Source organism: Equus caballus, chromosome 5 (assembly GCF_041296265.1).
Source record: "Equus caballus isolate H_3958 breed thoroughbred chromosome 5, TB-T2T, whole genome shotgun sequence".
Classification (NCBI taxonomy): Eukaryota; Metazoa; Chordata; class Mammalia; order Perissodactyla; family Equidae; genus Equus; species Equus caballus.
Window position 1 is genome coordinate 60,915,831 of NC_091688.1, and position 25,235 is coordinate 60,941,065.

At 40.3% G+C, this 25,235-nt stretch overlaps 1 protein-coding gene across 3 annotated transcripts in view; it reads left to right on the forward strand.

The window, feature by feature from the left end:
- Nucleotides 1-4,268: 4,268 nt before the first annotated feature.
- Nucleotides 4,269-25,235, forward strand: part of SLC16A1 (solute carrier family 16 member 1) — a 39,756-nt gene continuing 18,789 nt past the window's right edge. The window contains exons 1-2 of one of the 3 annotated variants that reach the window (XM_070266156.1): nt 4,327-4,816; nt 21,559-21,734. The gene's annotated coding sequence lies outside the window, so the exon portion shown is untranslated. Of the gene's footprint in view, nt 4,817-21,558; nt 21,735-25,235 lie in introns of those variants that run through there. The other 2 variants (XM_023640197.2, NM_001081791.3) reach the window with 2 other exon arrangements.

Genomic DNA, 25,235 nt, shown 5'->3' on the forward strand with positions numbered 1-25,235 from the left:
CCTGGAATTCACCGGATTCCGTATGTGGGCTTCTGGTCAACATAGCACGAATTACGTATGCCCATGTTATGGCTGAAGCATATCTGGGCTGTGTTTCATGCATGGTGTGGTCTTGCCTGGTTTGATCAAAGGGATGACTAGTGAACTAGAGGGGATATACATGATGGAGTTAGAAGGCTCCCAGATTAACAGGAGCAAAAACTCATTATCTAGCCTCTCTGGGCCTAATGGCACATGAGACCATACTTAGTCTCCTATTTGGATGGCTATCCTGATGTGTGGTGCCTGTTTGCAATTTATAGTTTTGTGCTTCTTCTTGACCTCGTGTGACATTTAACTTCTCCAGATTCTGGCTCCCCATGACGTGGCTAAGGCAAGTATACACAAGACAAAATAATGAGGTGTGTGTGCATGTGGGGGATGAAGGAGTGGTAAAAACAGTGGCTGCAGCAGAATGGTGTATTCTGAGTATGGTGAGAGTCACTATGCTTTTGGCTTTGGGGCACTTGAGTCGACCTGCTGTCCTGGAGGTACGTAGCACAGAACAAAGGGTATTCCGCTACTACAATATTTCCCAGTTTCTTTTTTGCTACTAGGTTAGAGGTGGTAAACAGTGAGAGGTATACATACATGTAGATTTAAAGAGGGCTTTCTAAAGCAAGATAAAAATTAAAGCTCTCAGTCTGAGACCATGAGTTTGAAGACACTAGAGAGAAAAGAACTTCTCTATTAGCATTGGCTTGGAGTCTGGGGCTGAAGGCTGTCCACTGCAAAGGATGAAGTGGGCCATTTCAGTCACTGTGGCCATGGTGACCAAAACGGAACCATGCGCCTGGGATGGGAGAAAATTGTGGGTGAAGTTGTAAGGAAATCCATGGGTATCTTAAATTTGAATCCTGATCTGCCAAAGGTGACAATGGAAGAGAATCTCCACATTGGGAAGGGACTGTCAAATCTTTCACAAATCACCAGTGAGAGCATGAGGACTCAGGGGGGAACCACTCTCCCTTTTGCCTGCTTCTTAAATACTACAGCAGAGACCAAGCTAGAACAGACTAGGCTGCTGCAATATTTGTTTGCCCCACTCTCTATCTGCTTATCTATTAGTTTTCTAACCCCCACACAATTTTCTGTCATTGTTTTCCCCTTTATATATATTAAAAATAAAGTGTTAGGACTTTAATTGTATTTTCTTTTGCATTACTTTATAACGTATTATGTAGAAATGTCAAACATACTTGGATTGTAGTTAGTGCTGTATGGGGAAGTGCTTGGTACAGTACATTTGAAATATTTGAACTTGGATGCCTAGGTGGGTATGGCCTCCTTTTCACCATACCACTCACCTCTCATTATCTTATACTGTGCTTAACTTTTCCCAGTCCTTGAGGGCTTTTCAATTTGAATCTTTGACTTAGATTAAAGTTGACAAAAGTTCAGGGATAAGTAGAATGATGCACCAATAAGCAGACTTATAAAACATGAACATTTACGTTCATTTTTGGGTCTCCAGGAAAGCTTCTTAGCTTGGCTCCTACTAGGCAGTTCTGTGGCAGAAGCCATTTCCCTCCTATCAGCATGGAAGGCCCTCAATATCTTTCTCTAACGCCAAACCCTAAAAAGGTAAATCCAGAAGTACCACCTTCCACCTGTTCTGTGTTTCAAGTTTTTCTGTGTGAGGATTCTCTTCTTTGATGACTGATAATGAGAACATCAATCTTATTTGGGACACCTTTATACCCTACCCAAAGGGGTATGGTCTTGTTCTATGACCACAAAATTATAATCCTATCAGAGTACAATACAATAGGCATAACACCTGAACCTATGATTTGCGTAAAAGGTAACGGGGCAGGCTTCATTCTACTAATATACAGCTCAGAAGTGGTGTTGGTAGCCCCTGGACCTACAGGTATTATAGGTGCTGTGTATTGCAGGGCATTGTGGCAGATTCAGGGTTCTCTGAGTTGTGATTTATTTATGCCTCATCTTGTTCACCAGTGCAGGAGCATGAAGGTCCAGTTAGAACACCCAGGTCTGGCTCCCCAAGCAGGTGGATGTATAAAGCTAGTCATTATGATCTAAGAGGCCTCCTTCACTGCATGCACCCCTCTCCTGACTCACACTAGGCTTGAGGTGCAGCTGTTCAGGAGTTCCAACTGTCTGCTGCTGATGTTGGGTACAAGCCACAAAGTCCAAGTTCTCACACTAAAAGATCTCTCAGCATGAAATATGGGTGCCAGGACACCCAAAACTTCCTAGAATATAGGTGATCTTAAAATTAAGTTGTTCAAAAAACATGTCCCAATGTCTCTGCCCCAAACTTAGCTGCCTAGAGGTTTACAACTTTCCCAAATTCAGATGAGCAGGGAGTAGCTCCTCCAGTGCACTTTCTGGCTTTCACGGCCAACAGCTTTAGGAATGATTGTCTAGCTCTGCCAGGGATAGAAGGAACCTAATTAGGGTCTTCCTAAGTCAAAACAGCCTTCAAACTCTATGGATTAGTCTCCTATGATATTAATAGTTACAACTGACAATTTCTACTCATGTATTTTTGGGGAGAACTAAATGAAGACCACTTCCTGATGATTCCAGACAATACTGATTATGTGACTTTGGGCAAGTTATTAACCTCTATCTGTATCTGCCTGTAAAATGGGAATTTTAATAGTACCTAGTTTATAGCATTTTTATAAGTAGTAAATGAATTAGGATGTGTAAGTGGTTAGATTAATGCCTACCATATAGTAAGTACTCCCTAGATCCTAGCTTGGAAAGGTAAAATGATTTGCCTAAGGATACAGAGCTAGTCAGTGCCAAGTATCAAAGTTAGAACTCAGGAGATCTGGCTCCTGAGTCCACACTGTGAACCCACCACACTCTGCTCCTCTATAAGCCTCCTTCTGAGGTTTCCCAGGAAACCTTATTCTACCACTTACTGCTACATTCCATAGTTCAGGCCCTGGTAAGTTCACGTCTGAGCCAGTCCTATTTTGTCTTCCTAACTTGACTTTCCTACCATCTACCCTGAATGCTGGTACCATCTTGACAATCCTAAGCACTGCTGTGCTAGGTTCCCGGCCACCCCAACGACCTGAAGCGCCTTCCCTCTCTGCATTTATCGAAGGTAAAAAGCACTTATTGCTCATAAGCAGCACTTGGCCATAGACTCCATACTGTCTTCTAACAGAGTGAATTGCTACTGAAAACTTTTCGTTGTGTGAAAGAGGCAGAGTTGGGGAGAGGAAAGCACATGGGAGCTCTCAGAACCTGATCCTCCAATCCCCACTCCACCACAATCTCAGGTTTTTCACTTGCAAAACAAAAACTTAAGCCCAACCTCACAGGGTAGTTGTGAGAATTAAGGGGGTGGGGAGTGGGTAAGGGAAGGGCAGGGTTGGGGCATGCAGCAAGTGATCATCAAATGTTGGTTGATTTCTGCCTGACTCAATCTCCCCACAGAACTTGTAAGCTCTTCGAAGGCAGGAGCCTTGACTCATACCTTTAGGTATTTATCCAAAGTCCTGGACCTCAGAGACACTTCATGATTTAATTTGATCACTTCAACAGCTACACTTCTGTATTTGAGCTTGCTCAAGAACTTCCAATGGCTCTTAAGACAATAGCTCGGTGACCTCTGGAAAGCTACTTAAACTCTCTCAGCCTCACGTCCCTTATTTGTAAAATGTTAATAGTAGTACCCATCTATGGGGGTGTGAGGCTAATTCAGGTGAACTGCCAAATATATAATGAGCCCTTTAAAATTGCTGGCTATAATTATATCCTGTCCCAAACATCCAGTGTCCATAAAAATCTGGCCTCTCTGCATTCTCCTTTCTCCATGCTTTCGACCTCCCCCTTGGGACCAGTCTCGCCTCCCTCTGACCTGCTTTCCTGACTTCTATATTTAATGCCCACCATTCACCAAACGCCACAGGCCAGGCTCTGTAGTAAGAAAGTTCTCTAAATTCTCTCAACAAAACCACCAAAAGCGCCTGCGTGGTCGGGTCTATTACTGTTGCCATTTTAGAGAACAGAAAACAGGCCCAGAGGGTTTGAGCGACCTCCCCGCGGCCACTGAACTCAAGTGGCGAGGCCACAGCCCGAGCTCTTCGCCGCTCCGCCTCTCCCCGGGTCCGAGGTGCCCCCGCGTCCATTCAAACCCTGCCCAGTTCCTGCACTTCCAGCCGCCTCCCGGCTCCTCCGCGCGCCGGTCGCCCCCCACACCTGACTCAGGCCCCTGGAGGCACGCCCCATCCGTCCGGAGCGGCTTTTCCCTTTTCTCCGCCAGAAACTGACGGCGAGGCCGATGCTCGTGTCCGGGACGCGCGGAGGTCACCGCGAGGTCCCGGGACGGCAGGCCAGAGGCACGTCCCGCAGAGGCGCGCGGCAGCTCGCTCCCCGCCGCAGAAAAGGGGCGCCGCGCGCGGGTCTGGCCGGGCCGCCGGTCACGTGGCGGGGAGGGGGCGCCGGCGCGCGCGAGCGAGAGAGGGATGCAGCGGGCGCGCGCGCCTGGGAGCGTGTGGAGGCGCGAGTCGCGCTGCGGGTGTATGTATAGGGGGGAGGGGGCCGCGGCCGGGAGGGCCGACTCCGCCTCCCGTGCGCATGCTCCGGCCCCGGCGGGTTATAAGGCAGCCTCGCGGGCCCGGCCCGACAAAGTGCTGCCGAGCTGCTACGTGACTAGCCGGCTGCGTGGGTGCCAGAGCGAGCTGACGGGGCGGCGGGCGAAGGACGCGACCTGGACCCGGGGCCCCGCGGAACTCCGGCCGCGCGGCCGCGTCACGTACACGCTCGGCGCCGCGAGCCGCGCATAACGGTTAGTTGGGTAGCGGCCGGCGGCGGCGCTCGGCGCGGACCCCGCGCTGCCCTCGCCGCCGCGGCTGGGTCGGAGGGAGCCCCGGGGAGCGAGACGTTGGTCTCCGTGGGAGGGAGGCGGCCCGGCGGGGCATCGTGGCGGCCGGCAGCCGCGTGGCCCCAGAGTCTAGCGTTGGTGAAGGAGACCTTGAAGCGCGGGGACAGCGCCTCTCCCATCCGGGCTGCGGCCCCGTGGTCAGGTGTCGGCCGCCGGGGTGGCCTAGGAGTTGGCTCGTGGTGCCAGTGACCTTGGGGAAGTCCCTTCCCCTCCAGTCTTGAGGAGGTTCCCCGAGAGATGCCTTTGATTTGGGAAAGGGCCGACGTGGGGCTGATTCACGTGGTGCCTCCAGACTCTGCTGGCCGCGTTCTGCTCCAAGAGAAGGGACTCGGGGCGGGAGTTATTTTGGACTCGTGGCATGCCCGCCCCAGCCTCCTCGGCCAGCCAATCCTTGTCCCACTGGTGACTGGCGATGGTGGTTTGAGAAGCTGCAGTCCCGCGGCCGAGGCGTGACTGCAGGGTTCGAGCGGACTTGGCCGAGGGGACTGGGCAGCTGGCAGCCGCCCGGGGCTGGTGCAGAGGGGGGCTCTTTGTCATTCAACCTGTGGCTGCGGCACGGCTGCCGCAGCGCGCTCGCGCCCTGGCCTCTCGGGCGGCCCTGTTGGGAGGAATCTGAAGGATAGCGTTACACTTGGTCAGATGCGCGCTTTACGTTCCAAGCACATCCTTTTTTCTCTACGTGCATTTTCACATTTCATTTCTTTGTCGTGACTTATTTGCTGCGACAAGCATTTGCCAAAACTAGTTTGTCATTAATCTTAACCAGGAAACAAACGTTATTACTACTTCATCTGAGTTTCCAGCCTCTGCTTGTAAACTAGGCGTCTACTGATAATAGTAGGATGTTTAGGAGCTACTTCATCTACCATAACTAGTTTTGAAATTTATTTTCAAAATTATTCTGGTTTCGAAATAAACTATGTATACGTCAGTTCCTTGAAAAAACCGTGGGATTAGTAACTACTGGCACGTCATTATAGGATGAACTCGGGAAGAGTGTGAGGGTTTGGAAGAATGTGATAAGGAATTAGCCATTAATAAACAGTTTTGATGTCAGCTACCAGCCCAATGAGGTGAAGCAGAGACGGTATCTTTAACTTTTTAGTTAGGCAGTAAATAGTACCCCTAAATCCAAGTTTTATACCCTGGGGTACAGCTTTGCCTTCAAATTGCCATGGAAATGGTGAAGAATTCAAGACGTTAGCCCTTAAAAGAGGTAGTGGATGCGTAGTATTTAAACAAAAGTTGAACAGGCTTCAGTAATTAATTCAGTGTTTAGATAGATGCTGTGTTTTCATAGGATTGTAGTTACCCTTTTAAATATGCAGGTTAATGGTCTGGGGAGCATTTTGTGAGATTTTTGTAGCTGAATAGATTTAAAGGTTTAGTTGTAAGCTTAACATAGCATAATAGGCTATAATATACCTAAACAGATTAAAAAGGAAAAAAAAAAGATCGTACCACCTTAGGATGAAACCAACTTTTTGGTGTTTCAATAGTGTACATATATTTTGACCTTTTAAATATTAATACGTATAATATTAACTCTGAAAAAGATCTTAATGACCAACTAGTCGGGTTTCCTTATTTTACAGATTAGGAAACTGACGTTGAAGAGGTTAAGTAACTTAACATCTTAGATCTGAAAACTTGCGAATGGTTGGGTGGGAATTATGTGAGTCATTTGACTCCCATTTAGTCAGATTGGCACTCCTGAGCTTTCTCTAAAATTGTAAATATGGATATAAATGATGTCATGCTGAAAATAGATATTTTGAATAATAACTTTTCCCAACTTTTTAAGTCTTTCTTTCCCATGTGTTTTCAGTTCACTTCATAATGTGCATTTCTTTGCAGGACTTGGGTCCCTTAAATGCCTACATGGCCAGTCTGTTTTTGTTGCAGATGAGAACTAGGAAGATGGGACTTGGATATGAGAAAAACAGTCCACAAAGTTGTGAATTTTTGTGTATTCAGCAATTTGTTATTGGCTCCCAGGCACAATGAGAGATTTAGGATTCGGCAGTGAACAAGTTTCAGAACTATCCCTCCTGGAGTTGATAGTCTACCTGGAAAACAGATAAATATATATTTACCACAAGTACTCTTTACAAACAAGTACAGAGTGTTATGATAGAGGAAGTAGGGAACAAATAACTGTGTCATGTAGGTGTGAGAGGACACCCAAGTTAGGATAGAAGCAATCTGGGTAGGCCTCTCCAAGGAAATGCTATTTAACCTGAGACTTGAAGCATGAATAGGAGCTAGCTAGCTAGGCTAGGGAGTAACTAGGGTGGAAAGAGCATTCCAGACATGAGTGCTGAAACTACAGTGAGAGTATAGGGTGCACCGGAAAAGCTGAAAGAATTTCACCAAAGCTAAAGCATAAAGAGGGAGCAGAGAGGATGGGGAGAGATGGAAGTTGGAGAAGTAGACAATATCAGATAATGGAAGGCCACATGAGTCAATTTAAGGAATTTAGGGAAGGGACTAGATCAAAAAATTTAAGGAAGCACTCTTGTCTTGAAGCTAATCAAAAGCAGTTTGAGGGTTTTAAATGGGGCTACAGATACCACTGATAGTGGTATTATTTTTCATTTTACGAACGTCACTCTGGATGCAATGTGGAGAAGAGGCTGGAGGGAGGCTGTTGGAGTGTTGTGAGACCACAGCGATGGACGAGGTGGACAGTGGTGGGAGGAATGAAGAGAGGGGAACAGACAGGATTCACTGGTGGGCCGGGTATGAGAGACTAGGGAAGCCAGAGGACATAAAGATAGCTCCCAGGTTTCTAGCTTGAGCAAATATGAGTTTATGAGTTTATTAGGTGATATTTGTCTCTGTTTAACCAATGGCGACATTAAGAGGTGTGACTAGCCTAGGGCTGCTCAGCCTGTGGGGCTTGGAAGCAAGACTAAAATCCATTCCTGTCCTCTATTGATCTTTGTTGGTGTTACTGATAGTGATGTTTTTTTCTTTTTTTTCCCCCCTTCCAATTTATTATGGAAACTTTCAAACCATTGAGAGCCACTACTGTTTCATCTTTACTCCTACCTACTCCTCCCTGGCCCCTACTGGATTATTGTGAAGCAAATCCTATATATATAATTATTTAATCTGTAAATATTTGAGTATATCTCTAAACGATATGACTCTTAAAAAAATCATAACCACAATACCATTATCCCATCTGTAAAAGTTAACATCACCAAATAGCCAGGCAGTATTCAAATTTCCTTAAATTGTTTTATTTATTTATTTATTTGAGGAAGATTAGCCCTGAGCTAACATCTGCTGCCAATCCTCCTCTTTTTGCTGAGGAAGACTGGCCCTGAGCTAACATCCGTGCCCATCTTCCTCTACTTTATACGTGGGACGCCTGCCACAGCATGGCTTTTGCCAAGCGGTGCCATGTCCGCACCTGGGCTCCAAACCGGTGAACGGCGGGCCGCCGAGAATTGGAACGTGCGAACTTAACTGCTGCGCCACCGGGCCAGCCCCAGCCTAAATTGTTTTAAAATAATTGGTTGGTTTGATTTGGAATGCAAACAAGGTCACACATTACATTTGGTTGGTATGTCTTTTAATCTACAGGTTCCCCCTTATTTTCCTCATAATTAATTTGTTGAAGGAACCAGATTATTTTTCCTGCAGTTTCCCTCATTCTGGATTTTGTTGAATGTGTCCCTCTGGTGTAGTTTTAACATATCCTAGTTTAACGTGTCCCTTTAACCCCTGTATTTCCTGTAAATTGGTAGCTAGTTTGAAGACTTTGAGCAAGCTTAGATCCGTTCAGGTTTGATTTCTGAGAGTAGGGGCCGTGTGGGGGAGAGGGCAAATATAATTCATAGGTGGTGGTATATATTTCCATCGGGAGGCATATGATATTTGGTTGTCTCTCATTCTGCTGTATTAACGGCCTAGTTCCATTATTTCATTAGTGGTTTGCAAATGACAATAATTTAACTGTGCCATTAATTTTAACATTCCCTCTTAATTCATTAACCAGAATACCTCTATAAATAGAAGTGACTTGAATAGGAAGAGAACAAGTTAAAGTTTGTGTGTTTTAATGCAATGTCATATGATTGAGACACTATCTTTTTGGAGAGATGTATTTAAATGTATCAAGGTGTGTCCTCTTTAAAAGCCAGTATTGTGTTAAAATGGCTTTTAGTATTTGTAACATTTAGAATTTCTGTTCTTAAATTGATAGGGTTTCTTTGGTCTACTCTGTTCTTCTTGACGAGCTTATCTGTTCTCTTGGCTTTGGGGGAATTTCTGATAGAATGACTACCAAATCTAAATCTCTAGGTGTAACCAGATTACAGATTTTAAGTTCCCTGAGGACAGGGATTGACTACTTTTATCAGTGATCTGCTTTTCCAGTTGTCTCTTGGACATTTTCAAACTTAGTGTGTTAGCTTTAGGCAACATGCCTCTTCTCAACTTCCCTTCATCTCCCAAACTTAGTCTTTTCTTCTGACTGCCATTCTTCCAGGGAGCCAGGTTTAAACCCTCTGAATCATCTAAGTACTTCTCTAGTGGGCTCCCTGCCCTACCAAATGTAATTGTGTGCCATACCTTTCTCTTCTTTGTTATCTCTTGTATCCATTCCTCTTTCCCACTTTTTCATTCTTAGTACCACTCCCTAGTTTAGGCTGCTGCGATGATTGGTGCAGTGGCCTTTTACCTTCTATCGTTGCCCTCCCCCTTCTCCAGTCTTCCTACAGTGTGCTGCCAGTGCTGATTGTGTCATTTCTCTAATCAAAACTTCTCATGGTTTTTCAGTGCCTACCAAATTTAGTATTTGGACAGATCTAAGTCTTCTACAATACATGGCTCCAAGTGACCTTTTTAAGTAGTGTATGTTGTTTTTCCCGTAATTTGCCCTGGCAAACTGAAATTTTTCTCCATGTCTTTTTTTTTTCTTTTTTTTGGTCACAGGATTCATTTTATAATGGATCTGTGTGGCAGGAAGACTGCTATAGGTGACATGTTTGAGCCTTTGTGTCATGCAGAGTAGTGATTAAAACAGCACTAACAATCTTCTGGAAGTGGTGATTTTGCTTCTGGGTCACAGTACACACAATGACAGCATGAGTTCACATCCACCACAACAGTGAGACTGGCTGCAAGGTATCACTGACCATTTATGCAGAAGCAGTTGGATCGAGCTCTGTTGGTTGTCCACAATACCCTGTTACTAGTCACAAGTCATAATATTGTTGAATCTGATTTGATTACAGTGACTTTGCTTTCATAGAAAGGTGAAATTCCTCAAAATATATAGGCATTCTAAACTACGTATTTGATGATTAGTTGAAAAATGTTTCTTCCCTGTGATTTTGTTCTTCCTATACAAAGGATGATGATACTGCTCCAGTGTGTTAAACTATTTTGGATAGTACCAGGGCTTTTGAAAGTTTTCTTATTGAGTTTTGAGAACCAAAGCTAAGTTTTTACTTTATTAACTTTCTCTTCTGTTCTTCTATCGGGGTTTTTTAGCTTGAGATCTGCAGATTGATCCTCCATGGTAGATAGAATTCAGGGAGTCTGTGAACTTGGTTGGGGGAAAAAGTTACATCTTTTCATTAACCGCTAAGTAAAATTTAGAATTTCTTTCAACTATGAGTGTAGGCAACAAACCATAGTAGTGTCAGCAGTACCTGTGACTTTGTCACCAGTAGAAATCACATATTTTCATATCGTGAAACAGTGGTTGCAGCTATTTTGAAACTGTTCAAACTTATCTCTACTTCAAAATTACTGTGGTTATTAGACCCACTACTAGATCTTATCTAATTTGCTGTTTTTAAAAGCACATTATTATATTCAGTTAAAAGTATTTTGACAATTATCCCTTTGTGTTTTCTTTTATGTATTTTGAAGCATTATTCTGACAAGGACTCCTTAGGTTCTACCAATGTAAGAGTGAGGTTAGCCAGAACCTGGGATGCAACACAGCACACAAATCATGTTGTCACAGGATTATGTAATGTCACAGGTCATATAAATTCTTTGGTCATTGACTTTTGTGTACTAAATCATCATAAATTTTGACCTCACGAATGAGAAGGAACAAAATGCTTATGTGTATGCTAAGAGAGAATAAAATGATTTTCACAAATTCAGGCAGAATAATTTACCTTTGTATTCAGGGAGTGTATGTTAATATAACTTAAAATTATTATTTCCAAAGGAGTTCTGTTTTAAGTGCCATAAGTTAAGTGGAACAGTGGATGTCTTCATTGACTTGGAAGATTTTCTTGCTCTCTTTGGGGTACATCAGGGAATGTTCTTTTTTTTTTTTAAGATTTTGTTTTTCCTTTTTCTCCCCAAAGCCCCCTGGTACATACTTGCGTATTTTTTCTTTTTTGTAGGTGTGGGTCCTTCTAGCTGTGGCATGTGGGACGCCACCTCAGCATGGCTTGATGAGCAGTGCCATATCCGCACCCAGGATTCGAACCAGCAAAACCCTGGGCCACCAAAGTAGAGGGCGCGAACCCAACCATTCGGCCACGGGGCTAACCTCAGGAAATGCTCTTGAAATTGCTTCAAATTTTGTCTTCAGCAGCTCACTATAATAGATCCAGGCTTTTATTTTACTCTGCTGTGGGAAGCCCTAAGGAGGTCAATGAACCTCAGGTTTAGAATACCTCCTCTATAGATTAGAAATACAAATCCTTACTTCAGTATATTGTGGTTGGGTAATGATGTTGTTTCTGTTAGCTCTGTCAGGTAGAAAACTACTTGATGGAGCAGAGCAAAGAAGAGTGGTTTAACTATTACTGGAGTTTCCAGGCAAATAAAACACTCATTTGAAAATTGTATATTTCTAGTAAAGGAACTGATCATTATCTTAATGACAACACAGTGTAAGATTTATTTAAGTTTAACTGTAGTATATTTTGAGGTAATAATGCTGACTTCTTTTTCATATATCTTTAGTGTCTATAAATATATTCTAAAAAAGCCTTGCAAATAAACATTTGAGGGGCTGACCCTGTGGCCGAGTGGTTAAGTTCACGCGCTCCACTGCAGGCGGCCCAGTGTTTCACTGGTTCGAATCATGGGTGTGGACATGGCACTGCTCATCAAACCACGCTGAGGCAGCGTCCCACATGCCACAACTAGAAGGACCCACAACGAAGAATATACAACTATGTACCAGGGGGCTTTGGGGAGAAAAAGGAAAAAATAAAATCTTTAAAAAAAAAATTTGAGAATGGTAGGTAATGCTTTAATGCTAGACAGACAGTACTCAATTTTAATACTCTTGTGGTTTGTTAATAAAACAGTTTAGTTCTTTATTTGAGATGGAGAGGGTCAAAAGTAGCACGATAATGAAGTTTAGACTCATTCAAGGAATATTTATTAAACAATTACTATGTGCACAAGAAATTACTAGAAAGGGATGAAATATATTTAAAAATGTTTGAAACTTTTAGAATGAGACTAAAGCTTTGAAATGAAATATAAGTGTACTACTGTGTTGTCTCCAGTCCTCAAAACTTAATATTTTTTATGTGGAACTACGTATAGTGTTAATTATTTCTGAGTGAATAGTTCAACTCAGCCTTTTTTTGAGAAAAGGAAAAGCTTTCTTTATTGTTGATCTTTTAATGAGTTGTAATCTGCTTATTCTCCCCATTAGGCTTCAGAATACGGGAAGTGAAGTAGATTCTAACAGAAATAACTACCCATCATGTTCAAATACTCATTTATATTCAATATAACATAAATTACACAACCCTAACAACACATCTGTGTGCGGTTTTAATCCAGCCACTGCATTTCTTCATATTCTAGGGCAAGGTAGGTCATATATGGATAAATTAAAATGGCCCACTTAGGTCTTGATGTGTTGAATATATTTTTGGATTGCTGTAGAGAACAGAACATATACAGATATTCCAGAATATAACCTAGAATTCTGCCAAGCATAACCTGCCATTGAAGGACATAACCTCCAGATTCCCTTTCTTCACTACTACTCACATTTTTATGTTTTATAAAATGTGAAATGGGTCTAAATTTGAAAACTCTTGCCCAAGCAAGAAATAAATTAATATGTGAAAGCAAACAGAACTTGATCTCAACATGGACAATAGCCAGTTTTTCGTCCGTGAGAAGCAGGTAAAAATGAAACATTAAAGAAAGCAGCATCTGCTGGTGTGGTAGTAACTCAGAAAGTGAGACTGATCAGATAAGTTCTATGTGCTAGAAATTATATTCAGTAATTTTTTCTCTTTATTTAAAAAAAAACAAAACCAAACTTTTCCACCTGTTTTTTTTCTGTAGAGGTCCAGAAAGTGTAACATTGGAGGATTTTTTCTGGTTTCACATTTTCTCTACTTCTTAAAAACTGGGAAAATCAGATTTCTTGAAGTTCATCTAATGTTAGCATTTGGTCATGGAGGAGGGGTTAGTTTTTTAAAAGTAGAAAGAATAGCCTCTGTTCTTAATAATTCATGATCTAAAAGCACACACCTAACCTAATTGGGAAATAGTTACTTACAAAGAAAGAAATAGACATACAACTTGTTATCTTAGAGTTTTCAGGATGCTACCTAAGGAACTTTGAGTAAGATGTCATGGAGAGAATTAACTCCATGTGGCAAGGTATATTCAGAAAACGATAAGGATATTCGTGGGCTGGAGTAGAATCTGAGATAAAATTAGAATTATGGAAATAGTCAGTTAATGGAAAGCAATTTCATTTTTACAAATTAGTGCTTATATCACATCAGTATGTGGATTTAGAGCAAAATTATACTATCTTTGCCTTTGTTTCTGACTTGGTCTTTAAGACTAAGGTATCCTGAAGCAATGGTGCCTCTTGATGGTGAAAATGTCCTTTTCTCCCTGGGTAATCACGCAGGTAACTTTCCCTTCTTTGGTCACTCACAGCTTAGATTGCCTGAAGCTTGATTCCAGTACAAACTATACATACTTACTTCAAAAGTCGCTTTCCTTACTCGCCTACTTTCAACTCTTTCATAGTAGCCTGATCAGAATACCTCTTCTTTTTCCCTTTCCTTCCTTCCTCTCTGGTTTATGAGACAAAAAAGCCTCAATTTTTGCTGATAAGTGTGAGAAGTGCTAATGATATGACAGTGTCAAAGAAAAGGAAACTTGTAAGTATACATTTTAATTGTGACTGATGTAATAAAGAATTGGTTCTACTAACTTCTTAAAGCTTTGAAATAGCCATGGAAGTTATTTTCTGCTTTCTGGACATCCTCATCTGCCTCCGTATCCTCATAAGCCGCAGTATTAAAGAGAACTAAACTAAACCAGATCTCATGGTTTTTGTTTTGGTTAATAATGCCTTTTTCTAAAATATATTACAGACATACAGTACTTTAGCTTGTCTGTGGTTTGACTTTGAGGGATAACCTAGGTGCTTACTCAACAATGAGGTGGGAATGTGCTCTGCAAGTTAGAGGTTTGCAGTGAAAAGTAAAAATGAATTTGCCACTTGTTTCTTAAAATTCGCTTTTTTTCATCCCCCAAAAGCCCCAGTACATAGTTGTATAGCCTAGTTGTATGTCCTTCTAGTTCTTCTTGGTGAGATGCCACCACAGCATGGCTTGAGTGGTGTGTAGGTCCACGCCCAGGATCCCAACCTATGAAGCCCAGGCCGCCAAAGTGGAGTGTGGGAACGTAACCACTATGCCACAGGGCCGGCCCCCTTGCCACTCTTTTTGACTAGGTGTCCAGCTTTTACCCGAGAACCTTAATTAATGCTCAGCCCTAAGTAACCCACAGACCTGTTATACTGGAGAGTTAGCTGCTTTTTATTAATCTGATATTAAATCATAAACTTTTAATGTAGAAAAATGAAGATGTTGGTTATTGTCTGTTTTAAAATAAACCTTACCATAGTTGCCATATAGTTAGAATATTGGCACTCTTAGGTTCTAAATTTTGGTGTGGTTCTTAGTTACAAATGCTTTTGCCACCGAATGCTATGAAAGACTGAAAAAATAGGCTCTTTGTTACACTGTGATAGGGAGTAAAAAATTGGTATATTCTTAAGGGCAAGTTGGCAGTATGAATCGAAAACCTTAGAATTTTGCACAAATCCCATGTCTAAAGATTTGTCCTAAATTTCTAGTTTACCGCAGTAGTTTTTATAGAAGAAAAAGAGTAACAACGTAAGTATGCAACAATAGGTAATTTTTTAAAAGTATGATACTTCCATAGAGTAGAATACTGCTATTCAAAAATAATATTGTAGAACCAGATGTATATCAAAAAACATTTCTGATATTGAATGGAAAAAGCAGGCTATAAAACAACATAAAGTAAATCTCATGTTTATATTTATGCTTATGCATGACTAGCCCAGAAGGAAGTTGAAAAGAATTTACACCAAAAGGTGAATAGTTTATTGAGGATAGTAGAAGATAGGTAAATTTTATTTTGTATTCACATATGTATATCTTCTAATTTTTCTTTTTTTAAAGATTTTATCTTTTTCCTTTTTCTCTCCAAAGCCCCCCAGTACATAGTTGTATATTCTTCGTTGTGGGTCCTTCTAGTTGTGGCATGTGGGACGCTGCCTCAGTGTGGTTTGATGAGCAGTGCCATGTCCACGCCCGAGATTCGAACCAGTGAAACACTGGGCCACCTGCAGTGGAGCGTACGAACTTAACCACTCAGTCACGGGGCCAGCCCCTTCTAATTTTTCTATAATGAACATGTATAACTTGTCATCCCTTAAAACTTTGCTACTTTGTATTTTCTTTCTTGTAGTGTAATATAGGTTCATTGGAACAAGTCAAACAACACAGGCATATGGAATGAGGATATTATCTCCTACTCCCAACCTCCAAACAATGCAAAGTTTTATGTATACTTATTAGAACATATTTATTTAGTTTACTTAATTTGTTTACCTGTTTATTTTCTTTCTTCCGTAGAATCTGAGCTCCATGAGGGCAGGGACCATCTGTTTTGTTTACTGCTTTTACTCTAGGCACTCAAATTTGTTGAATGAATTGCAAAAAAGTTTGGTGTGTATCCTGATATAATTTTTAAAAGTAATTATAGAATCCTATGACGTGTAATTTGCATGGAATTTGATAGTTTAGGACATGGACAGGTAATTAATCCTCTTTAGGTCTCATGGCCCTAAAATCCTGGACCGACCCCTGGATGGGCTATTTAATAGCTAATGGGCTTCCTTTTTTTTTTTTTAAGTCATAATTCACTGGGAGCAAAGTTAAGGTGGAGATTGATATTCTTCATGCTGTGTTCCCTTAAAAGAAGTCTACTTTTCTTGTGCGAATCTTTATTAGTTAACAAAGTACGCCCCTTTCTTTATTGCACTAATAAAAACTAACCCTTGTTCTTTGGATTGTACAGTTCACAAAGGAAGTTATACCACAGTTTGTGAAGGATAGTAGAAGGGTGAAAACAGCCAAGGAATGCAATGTGGTGCTTAGGATGTTGTTATAGACAATAGTAGAAAATTAATCTGCTATTATAAGACTATTATTTTTCACTGTGGATGGTCTATTTATTTATTTATTTATTTTTAGAAAGATTAGCCCTGAGCTAACTGCCGCCAATCCTCCTCTTTTTGCTGAGGAAGGCTGGCCCTGAGCTAACATCCGTGCCCATCTTCCTCTACTTTATATGTGGGACACCTGCCACAGCATGGCTTGTCAAGCAGTGCCATGTCCACACTCGGAATCCGAACCAGGGAACCCAGGGCCGCCAGAAGCAGAATGTGCGCACTTAACCACCGTGCCACCGGACCGACCCCTGGATGGGCTATGTAATAGCTAATGGGCTTCCTTTTTTTTTTTTTTTAAGTCATAATTCACTGGGAGCAAAGTTAAGGTGGAGATTGATATTCTTCATGCTGTGTTCCCTTAAAAGAAGTCTACTTAGTTTTAGATTTGGAGCCATAACCCTAGATACAGATGCTGACTTGAGTCTCATTGTTGTACTCTGTTCTCATTTTTTGCTGTTTGTCAGCTGAAGTAAAAATAGTTGCTCGTTTCTTGAAATCTTTTGATAGTAAACACTTTGCAGCTATTTCACAATTTTTCATGAAATCTTGACCTTCAAGTTAAATTATTAAAGGGAGAAATATTTTCATTGGAATTTGTTTATGTGTATAGTTTGCAAATCAGATGTAAAAAGTAAGAAGTTTCTGGCTGGCCCGGTGGCACAGCAGTTAAGTGCACATGTTCTTCTTCTCGGCAGCCTGGGGTTTGCCAGTTTGGATGGCAAAAGGCCATGCTGTGGTAGGCGTCCCACGTATAAAGTAGAGGAAGATGGGCATGGATGTTAGCTCAGGGCCAGTCTTCCTCAGCAAAAAGAGGAGGTCTGGCAGCAGATGTTAGCTCAGGGCTAATCTTCCTCAAAAAAAAAAGAAGTTTCTCTTTTCCTTATTTTGAAAACTCTTCTTCTCAGTTTAAAATGCATGTTAATTAACATATACTAATATTGTCTATTCTATAAGTCTGCAAATAGATTACTTTCTTTTGAAAGAAATTGCACTGATGTGGGGAGAATAAATAAACGAAATATTAAAATTAACCCTCAACAGCGTAATCAGAACTCAAATTGAGAGTTTCCACATGTTACTGGGACCATACTTTTTCCCTCTTTCTCCTTGTATAAGATCATGCTTATTTGGATGAATAGATGTCAGAAATCATTGTCTTATAAAGGATACTTAAGAGTGTTTGTTACAGATTTAGATTATTGAATATGACATTGGCTAAGATTGACAAAAGAAGAATAAGTGTGTGTATATATATATATGCACACATAAATACACACATAGGTACATATATATGTATATTCATTATGTTTAAGTTTGCATTAGTTTGCCCATTTACAAATATGATCAGCTTCATGAGTTCTCTATACTACTTATTTATAAAACTGTAATCCTTATTTCTAAAACAGCTCCAAGAAAATTAGGATTGACATTTGTAAACTTGGGGTCACTATAGCAACATCATAGGGCTATTCGAACGTATTAAGCAAAGTCAAGATAAATTAATTGGAATTGTGCATCAACATAGGCCTAGTCAAGCAGAAATACAAACAAAAATTGATTCTTAACAGACTTTAGTTGAAGGTGCAAATAGCCAGAATTTCCCATGTTTGTCTTGCATTGAAATACCTTGCCCGGCTTTGTTCATAGTACAGCAAAAGTGCTGCTAATTGATATAAAAAGTGATATATTGATTGCCGGGAAGCTGTGTAGGAAAACTTGAAAACCCATTTCATTAAACAAGCCGGGAATATTTAGGATACATGTCACTTGGTGGTGGCACTAAATTTCATTCTCTGGAAATCTTTCTCAGTGCTGGGTCTTTATGTCCACATGTTTCCATGTTGTTGGTAAATTTGTGTTTCTGCCTTTTCAAAAAATTTCAGCCTTAAAGGTTTGCTCAGCTAAGCAAAAGGTAGCTGACTAATATTTAATGAAGATTTTTCATTGAAAGCTAACATTTACAAGGTAAGAAATGTCATACTTGGGGCTGGCCTGGTGGTGTAGTGCTTCACGTTCGTACGTTCCCTTTCGGCTGCCTGGTTGTGGCTTCGGATCCTGGGCGTGGACATAGCACTGCTCATCAAGCCACGTGTAGCCGTGTCCCACATAAAGTAGAGGAAGATGGCACCGATGTTAGCTCAGGGCCAATATTCCTCACCAAAAATAAATAAATAAATAAGTAAATAAATAAAACTGTCAAACTTTAACAATCTAGGCCTAAGACTGCAGTGGACAGAGAAGTGGCAGAAAGGCTGGAAATTAAGGAGCGAGGATGGAAACTCCCCAGCCTCAACCTCTGACATTCCCTTCTGTCTTATTTTAGGTGGTGAAAAGGCCCTGAGATGTAACAAACACCCCTCATTTCATCACATAGCTTTTGGCATTTGATAAATTTACTTGAAACAGAGCAACCCTTTTCTAGATCACAGTCAGAATAAAGACAGTTACAAATGTTAAGTTTCATCTGTTTCATGGTGCTGTGGGCTCCTAACTAGTCTGTATTGTGAGCTTTCTTGTTGGGAAAAACTTTGAACAAATTTCTGGTTTGGATAGAAAATACTCTCCAGGAATACATATGGTAATTTAGCACCACGAGAAAATGTGAGGAGGACTGCAGGGAATACCTGATAAGCTGAAGAACTCTTAAAGGAAAGGAATTATTATTTTCTTCTGTAATAGAATTATTCCATGTTCTTTTTCTTCTTAACAAAAATAGCAAAAACTGATATCCTTGATCAAAATTATTTTAATGTGAGGGGTTACATAATTACAATTTTTATCAAAGTATAAAATACATGTATAGTTTAAGTAGACTTATGATTTAAAATGAAAAATAATAGTCCATTCTGCACCATCTCCTATCACCTTTTCCCATATACGTATGCATCAGCTTTTTTCTGTAATTAATAAATCCCAAGTTATACATCATTATTTACTGTAGCACTTAAAAAACATTGCCTAGCCTACAGAGATTCTGATTCAGTTGAATGCACCAAGATGAAATACAATCTGAATAAACCAGTAGGTATCAATTTAGTCACTTTTGTGATCAAATAGAGTTAATGGTTTAAAACAACAGCCATTCTCAAAGTGTGGTGTATGGACCCCTCAGGGACCTGAAGACTCAGGATTAGAGTCCTTAGATTCCACCGTTAAGAAACTATCACTTACTGAGTTTTGGTGCAGTGTCAAAGCAGAATATCCACAATTATCTAAAAACCTGTTGGAATACTCCCTTTTCCAACTATGTATCTGCTTAAGGTTGCTTTAGACCAAGAACTTTGTGATCTCTTGACTTAAAAAAGAAATAACACTTCATATGTATTAGTGGGATGGTCTGACCATGTAAATCATAAAAAAATCTGGAAATTATTAGTAACTAAAATATTGATATTTGTAGGGATTGTAAATATGGTCTGAATAAAACAAAGTTATGGATCAATTTTCATATATTCTGAAGGATAAATCCAAAATCTTTCTTTAAGCATTCTAAATAGTTAGCAAATTAATTTCTTTTCAAGGATAGTATATTCAACTTCTTGTCATGTGGATTGGATTTGCCCTGAATGATAAGGGAGACACAAACAGATGGAAGTTTGCAGAGCCAAGTTTGCATTTTTTTAGGTTCTGTGTATGCACTTTCATCAAAATCATGCATTTCGTAACTGCCAATGTTTGGCTAGCCAGCTACAGAAGTTATATTTCTTTCACTGGTGCTTTCTATTTGTTTTTGTTGTTGTTTTGTTTTTCTTCAATCTATTCAGTTTTAAAATGGGAAAGAAGGTGAGATTTCCTAGACCCTGGGATTTACTTTGGGGCAGGTGGTTGTATAAGCCATGAAGCTGGATGAGGGCCAGTTATAAAAAGCTGGTAGATTAGTACTTTAGCAGCAATAGCTTCAGTAAATCAGACTTTCTGGACTTGAATGTTTCCATGTGGATTTGAAACGTAAAATTGGTCTACACTTAGTAACAAATTTTTTTAAGATTGTTGATTTTAGAGACTTTCTGCCTCTTTTAAGTTCACAAAGTGGCCGTTGTTGTTTTAGGAAATGACAGTGGCTTTGTTTTAAATGTTGATGGAGAGTGTAGAGAACATAACGAGTACTATTTCCAAGGGCTTTTGTAACCCTTCTCTTCTGGAGTCGGGGCAGAGCAAGGGGGCTATGGAGTACAATATTGGCTTTCCAGATTAGTTTACTTGCACAATTCCTAAGAGTTAAGAGAAAAGGAGAGAAATCAGAAAAATCTGGAAGATGGTTCTTGACACCACCATCATTGCCAAGAAAAGTTAGGGTTATTGTTTCCCTTTGCCCTTTACAAAGTGAATTGATGAAGAACGTTCTTATCACCCTATCACTTTTTTGGTTCTCTCTTCATTACTTTCAGGCAACTACTAGAGGGTCATAAAATAATAGCTAAGCTAATAGGAAGACTACTGTGCTCATTGTAAGGATTAAAATCTTAAACTTTAATCTCTTTTGGCCTCTGGACGTCAGTGTTTCTCTTTCTGAACAGGACCCTGAATACTATGCAAGGAGGCCTACTCTTGTACTGTGCTTTTTGAATGAACCCTTTCATTTATAGCTGAGATTTGATCAGTTTAAAAGAAAGTAATGTATTTAGTTAGTGATATTACACACTTTTTGTATTATGTACCATCAGAATTTTTAAGTTAATAAGGACAGCCATTAGTCAGATGGTGGCAGAATTGTGTTGAATCCATGTTTGGTTTTTTGAAGTGTTCTTTTTTTCAAAATTTGGATACTCATTTCTTATACTTTCTTCTTGTTTCCTTCTGAATCTTTTTAAAGCTTCTTGAATTTTTAAATCTAATTTTGACACTATGGAATAAGGTATTATTAACTTGATGAGGCAAGTCTTGGTGACTAAAATTTTAACTGCCTTAACTAACTGGGACAAATCATAGCTGGCAGCTAAACTCTAAGTTTAATCATGTTCAACACGTATTAGCTGTTGGAGTCGGAGCTTGATGTGGTAAATAGTCTACCATGTGTGTGGAGGTCTCTGTGTGTAAACATTCCGAGGTGAATTAATCTTTTTGGTGGTTCTTTGGTTGAAAAATTTTGAGTGCTTTTCCCTTTTTTCATTCTTAGATGAAGGAGAAACTCATAAAATTAATGCCTGCAGCAGTTCTATTAACGTAATTTTAGAGTCCAGACTATTTCCTTCAGCAGAACTGAACTGTTAAATAGCTTTTTATTGCATTCATTCTGGTAGAAATTTCAAGAAGCTTCAACTTGTAAATATTTTCATCCCACCTGAATCATAGGTAAGTGAAATGTGTTAGGACAAAAACCTTTAATCTTTAAACTGGGTTATATATATACACATATATATATATATATATATATTTTTTTTTTTAAGATTTTATTTTTCTCCTTTTTCTCCCCAAAGCCCCTGGGTACATAGTTGTATATTCTTAGTTGTGGGTCCTTCTAGTTGTGGCATGTGGGATGCCGCCTCAGCGTGGTTTGATGAGCAGTGCCATGTCTGCACCCAGGATTCGAACTGATGAAACACTGGGTCGCCTGCAGCGGAGTGCGCGAACTTAACCGCTCCGCCACGGGGCCAGCCCCTAAACTGGGTTATATTTTTAAGGGCGTTATTCTCCAGATTCTCAGATTCAGATGTGCCCTTAACTAAAAATCCTCTCTCCTGAGAATAGATGCGTAAGGTCTTCTGCTTCTCCTTTTCCATTTTGCTTTGTCCAAAAGCCCTTACCCCACTGCAAAAGAAACGTATCTCTCAATTATGGCAATTCTTAGTGTAGGTTACTGCCCCAGGCTATAAAAATCTCTGGGGCCCCCAAAGAAGGGAAAGTTTCAGAATGCATAGGCCCAGAGAGAGTCCTATGACAGAAATCCAAAGAGGGGTTGGGTCAGAAATTTTGGAGGAGGCAGAACCTTATTCCATCTGGACAACCAACTTCTTCCTTCTCTATTTTCTAAGTTAGAATTAGATTAGAAAGTCACATATTTATCACAGGGATGTGTATCAACATATTTCTTTCCCCTTTTTTTGAGGAAGATTAGCCCTGAACTAACTACTGTCAATCCTCCTCTTTTTGCTGAGGAAGACTGGCCCTGAGCTAACATCCATGCCCATCTTCCTCTACTTTATATGTGGGACTTGTGCAACAGCATGGCTTTTGCCAAGCGTTGCCATGTCTGCACCCGGGATCAAAACCGGTGAACCCTGGGGTGCCAAGAAACGGAACGTGCGCACTTAACCACTTCGCCACTGGGCTGGCCCCAGCATATTTATTTCAATTAAAATGAGATATGACTTTGACAAATCTATTTTGCTTGATTGGTTTAAAATGGGCTGACCAGTTTGATTATTATGTGGTTAGTATTTTTCATAAGTTGGGCAAAATCTTTAGTGCCACAGTTTTGATAAATATATTTAAAGCACATAGAGTACAACATATAAAATGCCAGAGGGGCTGGCCCAGTGGCCAAGTGGTTAAGTTCGTGCATTCTGTTTCTGTGGCCCAGGGTTTCGCCAGTTCAGATCTTGGGTGTGGACCTAGCACCGCTCATCAAGCCATGCTGAGGCAGCATCCCACATGCCACAACTAAAAGGACCCACAAATAAAATGTACAACTATGTACAAGGGGGCTTTAGGGAGAAGAAGGGGAAAAAAATGGGCAGAGGATATGAACAGATGTTTTAAATAAATAAATAAATAAAATAAAATGCAGAAATTATATTATTTGCAACTATTAAGCTTAATAACATTTTTTTATTTTTACTTTTTTGCTGAGGAAGATTAGCCCTGAGCTAACATCTGTGCCATTCTTCCTCTACTTTATATGTGGGTCGTTGCCACAGCATGGCTGATGAGTGATATAGGTCTGCACCCGGGATCCAAACCCATGAACCTAGGCTGCCAAAGCAGAGTGCCTGAACTCAACCACTATACCACAGGGCCCTCCCCTTAATAACAAATTTTAGATGTCAAATTAAAATACAAAAAGGTACATATTTTTTCTCTCTACACAAAAACCCGCATATAGAAGTTTATAGCAGCTTTATTCATGATTGCCAAGACTTGGAAGCAACTAAGATATCCTTCAGTAGGTAATTGGATAAATAAACTGTGGTACATCCAGACAATGAAATATTATTATGTAGTGCTAAAAAGAAACGAGCTATCAAGCCATGAAAAGACATGGAAGAAACTTAAATTCATATTACTAAGCAAAAGAAACCAATCTGAAAATGCTACAATATTGTATGATTACCACTATATGATTCTGGAAGAGGCAAATCTATGGAGACAGTAAAAAGATCAGTGAATGCCAGGAGTTAAAGAGAAGAGAGGAACAAATGGTGGGAGCACAAAGGATTTTTAGTGCTGTGAAACTACTCATCATGATACTATAATGTTAGATACGTGTCATTATAAATTTATCTAAACCCACAGAATTAGACCAAGAGTAAACCCTAGGGTAAACAGTGTACTCTGGATGTGTCATATAATGATGCACATGCTAAGAGTAAACTTATTAAAGACTTCCAAGGAAAAGAATATTATCTTAGGACACTATTTTCAGGTAGAGAACATGCTAGGGATCCTCAGATGGGCCAAGGACCTGAAATCGAGACAAGCCAGAAATTCTGGCTGTGCAAACAGTATTCTTTGGCATGGGAGAGTTATGCTTCAGATCAGAACCTGTCTGCAACTCTGGCGAGCTTGGGAATAACTTGGAAATGTCTCCTCTTACTGACTAAACCTCTGCTATAGAGAAAATGGACAGTATGTTTTCTATTCCCCTGGGGACTTCACCTTTTCATCAGCCTTGTCTGTCTACTCTGTCAATGAACAAGAATAGGTCAAGAATTATATTTTAATACGGCACAATTTCACCCATCCTGATGCGATAATCAAGGGGAACTCCTGACAGGAACAAATTTATAATTGCTATGATGACCTCCAGGCCATATTTGATCCTGTCAATCTTGACTAGAGCATCTTCTTGGGAAGTTCCAGTGCCAGGTGGATGTGAGGGAGATGCCTTTGCCTAGCGTTCTTGAACCATTTCTCCTGGATAGTAGTAAAGGAACGCTACCAAGTCTGGCCCACAGATCAGTGCTGGTCTGCTGTGCATTGCCAGTCCATGATAAATACAAGTATTGAGAGTAAGCATTTAGAAACTTTTATAGCAGTTTTTTTTTTCTTTTTTGTATATATCCAGTATGTCTCTTTATAATAGTATTGATGTATACTATTTATAAAGATATTGGTATAGGTATATGTATGTGTGTGTGTGTATATATATATGTACCTTACCTATGTGTGTGTCTATAAACAATATACTATTTCACGTGATTTAAAATTTCATGTAAATGGTATCACACTGCATGTATCTATAGTGAATTTTAGAAATAATGTTTAGTATCCATTGCATCGTCTTTTCTAGTGTTCTTTGCTTATATTGCAGATGCGTTAAAGCTAAAGACTGCGTTTCCCAGGTTCCCTTGCAACTATTTCTGGATTTGATTTAAATTCTGCCTGTCAAAAATGCACTCGTGTAAAATTTGTAAGGCAGAATTAGAACAGAATTAGAGGTCTCAATGTCTAGTCACTGACTGAGATTTTGAGAAGCAGGACATTTTGATGGTGGTGTCATAGGAGGCACATGTGGTTCTGGAGCTAACCACAGAAGTCAGCAGCCTCTCCTTGTGGTGACTTCCTGATTTTGATGATCACCTGATTTGGTCAGCTGCTTCTTTTGCTGGCTTCTTAATTGTGGCAATAAGAGAT